Source organism: Rutidosis leptorrhynchoides, chromosome 5 (assembly GCF_046630445.1).
Source record: "Rutidosis leptorrhynchoides isolate AG116_Rl617_1_P2 chromosome 5, CSIRO_AGI_Rlap_v1, whole genome shotgun sequence".
In the NCBI taxonomy this organism is placed as follows: domain Eukaryota; kingdom Viridiplantae; phylum Streptophyta; class Magnoliopsida; order Asterales; family Asteraceae; genus Rutidosis; species Rutidosis leptorrhynchoides.
This window is the reverse complement of record NC_092337.1, coordinates 303,058,998-303,063,431: the sequence shown is the minus strand read 5'-3', so window position 1 is coordinate 303,063,431 and position 4,434 is coordinate 303,058,998. Positions and strand designations below refer to the sequence as shown.

The window sequence follows — 4,434 nt, the reverse complement described above, 5'->3', positions numbered from 1 at the left end:
CACCCGGATCACCCAACCTGGGTGGAAGTTTTGGTGGAACTTTCTTCACCGGGTTTAATTTTACGATTTTTGTTTCTTGCACTTTCTTATTCTTCTTCTTCTTTCCAGAGGTATCACAAACTTTATTACCTATTACTTGCTCATACTTAACTCCTTTTCTTAGAAACGGGATGGGTAGTCTGTATGGTGCCACCACTGACTTTACATACTCGGGTGGTGGTGGTGTTGTAACTTCTTCATTGTTGCTCACATCTAAAACCTTCCCATATTCTGGTGCTGGTTTTTCAAAATTCGTTGAAACCATATTAACATTCTCATTTCGAGAATTTACTTCAGTATCACTCGGTAGCTTTCCTTGTTCCCTCTTACTCATCATGCTAGCAAGAGTACCTATGGGTTTTTCTAGATTCAAAATGGAAGCTTGTTGAGTTCTTAATGACTAATAAAACCTCTCATTTGTTTAGGTTTGAGATGCAATAAATTGTGTTTGAGATTCAACTAGCTTTAATACCATTTCTTCTAGATTTGACTTTTTCTCTTCGGTTTGTTGTGGTGGTTTATACAAGCCAGATCTTTGTTGATTGAAAGTGTTGTTTTGAGTTGGTTGGTTATTCAGACCTTGTTGGTTGTACGAGTTATTGTTGGGTCTAAATGGATTGTAAAGAATGTTTTGATTTCGACTAAAGTTTGGCCCTGGCGGTTGATAATTATTTTGATAATTATTTTCTGACCTTTGGTTCATGTAGGAAACATTCTCACGTTGTTCCATCGTTTGCTCAATGTGACAATCTTTCGTTAAGTGTGGTCCACCACATTGCTCACAAATGATTCGTATTGCGTGAATATCTTTAGTCATCTTTTCCATTCGTCTCTCGAAAGCATCTATTTTTGCGGAAATGGAATCAAAGTCATGGCTAGAATCGGCTCTAGCCACTTTAGATGAACGAAAAATATCTATTTCCTGGTGCCACTCATGCGAGTGGGAGGCTGTGTTATCAATAATTTTGTAAGCTTCGGTTGCGGTTTTCTTCATAATGGAACCACCAGCTACTGTGTCGATGTCTTTTCGTGTAGCAACGTCGACACCTTGGTAGAATATTTGTACTATTTGATAAGTGTCTAAACCGTGCTGAGGACATCCTCTCAACAACTTTTCGAATCTTGTCCATGCCTCATATAATGTTTCATTTGGCTTTTGCGCGAACGTGACAATTTCTCCTTGAAGTCTCACGGCTTTAGATGCCGGAAAGAATCTTTTAAGAAAATTTTCAACTAAGACATCCCATGTGTCAATCGCCCCTTCAGGTAACGATTCTAACCAATCTTTGGCTTCTCCCTTTAAAGTCCAGGGAAACAACATGAGATAGATCTGTTCATCCTCAATTTCTCGGATTTTAAATAGAGTACAAATCCTATTAAAGGTTCGAAGATGTTCGTTTGGATCTTCTTTTGGCGTACCACTATATTGACATTGATTAGTTACCATGTGTAGGATTTTTCTTTTGATTTCATAATCTGGCGCATTAACATTTGGCTGATTAATGGCGTGACCTTGGCCCGTGCGTGTGGCTCTCATTCGGTCTTCCTTACTTTGAGGTTCCGTTACTTCCATAATTGAATTTGTTGAATACGAATCACTAGAGGATTCTAATTTTTATGGTTTGTGGTACAGGAGGAATGATTAGTTGTTCAGGATTTTGAAATTCTCCTTGAATATCCTCCGGGTTCTCAATTGTGAAGTCGGGTTCAAAAAATGGATTATCAGAAATTTGAATTAGAGTACTTGTTCGACTAGATGATGATTCTAAAGAAAAATCAACAGCGGCAATATTAGCTAGATGTCTTGATCTGGTTACAGGTGGTGAACGTATGAAAGGTGGTGAACGTTTTGCTCGGTGCATTCACTGAATATCCTATCAGTTATAAATATAAAAATTATATAAGTTATTAAATTAATAGACTTTTCTGATTTTGCCCACGTTTCGAATAGTCAATAGATGCAGCAGGTAGCCAGGATCCTTTAAATCGGAAAATCCACAACTCGCCACTAACAAATCCAACTATTACTACGAACCAGAAAATTTGGATGTCTACTAATTTAATTGCTTTTTATAATTTTTCGTCGAAATTTTGAAATAAAAATCTATGTCCTAAAAACTAGAGCGTAGAAATGAGAAAGAAAAAGCGCTTCGAAAAACAAGAGTCGAAAAATAAAAATAAGAAAGAAAAACGTCGAAACTTAAAAGTCTAAAAACTAAAACTAAAAATTGCGTCTAAAGGTATTAAAACTTAAATGTAATTCAAAAAGGAAAATGGCAATAACTTAAATCGGCACTAAATTCTATTCTAAAGCGGCGTCGCAAAATTCTAAAGCGCCTAAATTCTAAATCTAAAGAAAAAGCACTTAAGGGATTTTACGGCAAACTTAAGAATCTAGAAATATTAAATTAACTACGACAAAACTAAACTTAAAACTAAATACGGACGATAAATATAAAAATTACGAATTTAAACGAATTAAAAGATACAAAATATAAAAGGAAAACTAAAGATATAAAAATTCAATTTTATAAAAATATTATTTTTATATTATTATTATATAAAAATATTAATCTATATAATAAAAATAATAATTGAAACATAAAATTACAACTTAAATTAAAACTAGATATAAATATTAATATTAAACTAAACCCTAAATAATAAATAATAATAAAAAATTTAAACCTAAAATCGCATTAAATGCTGGTGCTTCTCCGCGATCGCAGTGCTATACAGTACTGGATTCGGTGTGGGCTTTTAACCGAATCGGCCCAGCAGTCTTTTTATTTTTGTTTTGGGCTTCGAATTTGGGATCCGAATTAATTCCGGTCCAGTTCGATTTTTAATATTTATATGATTTTATTTTTTTTAAAACAATAGATAAATAATTTTTATAAAATAAAAATAAACTTATATTTTAAAAATCTAAATAAAAATACTTTTTTAATTTTATAAACAAAATCTTAAAAATATATAAAAAAATTTTAACACTTATTATAAATATAAAATATTTTTACAAAAATATAGTTTTAATAAAATATAGCGTTGTTCACCGAGTCCACGGCAACGGCGCCAAAAACTTGATGAGTGCAAGGTGGCGTACGAAATACACTATTATTTTTATTACAAAATACGATACAATTTACATAAGTTTTAATTATTTATAGATGAGATATACCTAAACCTTGATACAACACTTATAGGCAGTGTACATAATCGTAGAGTAGTGTAGTTTTCAGTAAGTCCGGTTCATTCCACAAGGAGCTACTGATTACGTACTATATTTTTAACAACTATATTTATATAAAATATATATAGTAATATATAGTAATATTATTATTATAAAAGGGGGTTTACCGTTTAATGACCGGTTTGTCGATTTTATATTTTAAGCGTAAAGATGAATGACAATAATTAAAGTGCGTAAGATAAATAAAAATATTTAAATGACGATAAATAAAATTGAGAATAATAAAATGACAATAAAAGTACGATGAGAAATAAAATAAAAGAATATGCTTATTTAAACTTCCGTAATCATGATGTTTGACGTTTTGATTTTAATTTATTACCATGGGTTAATTATAACACCCTAAAACGATGACAATATTTTTTTTTTTTTAGATCCCACTATGGGATCCCATCATCCCACTATGGGATCAGGTTCTGATCGGATTTCTTGAAAATCACCTTTGATCCCATTCCGGGATCTTTTAATCCCATTCCGGGATCAGGCCCTGACATGGTAGTTTTTAACCAAATTAACACTTGTGACCCGTTTGACTATCAACGCATAACAACTTCGTTCCAACCTGTTTTAATCGTCATAACACATAAACAAACTTAAACATCTTTTATCTTAATACACTTTTGACCCTTGGCATTAATAAGCGGTTATCATAAAGCTAGATTCAAATAAGAGACTTGCATACCACTTGCTAAGTGCCGAATGCTCCTCTAAAACCTTGTTGTCCCATACCTTCTCTATGCATAAGAACCTAACAAACATTAACAACATAACGGGATAAGCAATACGCTTAGTGAGTTAATGGTAAATAAATATCTTAAACTTAAAACATAAACACAATCATAACGTAACCATAACCTTCCAACCCGAAGGTTGATTTTGTGTTTCAGACTTGATCATCTCGCATCCTAGGCATACGTCTAATCTTAGCACATGACATGTACATAGTTCAAGCTTAAAACATTATCATAGATGTGTGTTCAAGATTACACATAACATGGGCATCGTCCAAGCTTACACTTAACATGGATATAAATCCAAGCTTACTCTTAACATGGACCCCGTCCAAGCTTACACTTAACATGGATATAAATCCAAGCTTATCACGTGATATGGACATAGACATAAAGTCTAAGCTTTACACC

The 4,434-nt window shown here is 32.8% G+C and overlaps 1 non-coding gene across 1 annotated transcript; it reads left to right on the top strand.

The window, feature by feature from the left end:
- Positions 1-1,121: 1,121 nt before the first annotated feature.
- On the top strand, positions 1,122-1,228 carry LOC139851222 (small nucleolar RNA R71). Its single transcript, XR_011760577.1, has one exon. It is a non-coding gene; the product is annotated as a small nucleolar RNA R71 (small nucleolar RNA).
- Positions 1,229-4,434: the final 3,206 nt, after the last annotated feature.